This window comes from Morone saxatilis, unplaced genomic scaffold (assembly GCF_004916995.1).
Source record: "Morone saxatilis isolate NCDOM2014 unplaced genomic scaffold, NCSU_SB_2.0 Contig21, whole genome shotgun sequence".
Classification (NCBI taxonomy): domain Eukaryota; kingdom Metazoa; phylum Chordata; class Actinopteri; family Moronidae; genus Morone; species Morone saxatilis.
Window position 1 is genome coordinate 17,859,508 of NW_023339774.1, and position 205 is coordinate 17,859,712.

The 205-nt window shown below is 47.3% G+C and overlaps 1 protein-coding gene across 8 annotated transcripts in view; it reads left to right on the plus strand.

Annotated features, from left to right (window-relative positions):
- LOC118332462 (disabled homolog 2-interacting protein-like) overlaps positions 1-205 on the plus strand; it is a 114,623-nt gene that overhangs the window by 65,386 nt on the left and 49,032 nt on the right. The gene's annotated exons all lie outside the window — the stretch shown is intronic.

The following is a 205-nucleotide window of genomic DNA, read 5'->3' on the forward strand; positions in this document are numbered from 1 at the left end:
TTGGTTTGCTTGGGTTCATGCAGTGGGAGATTAGTTTTTGTGCGAATGTGTGGCCACGAATTGAAATGTGGACTTAGAGGATGCTTCATTGAGACTGTTTACGCTCCTCTGCCTCTGTGTGCTGTTTATACTCCAGCTGTGCTCTCCTCTTATTTCTTTGCTCCTCTCTGTCAGTGACAATGCAAGGGAGGCTGTTCTCCTGAGC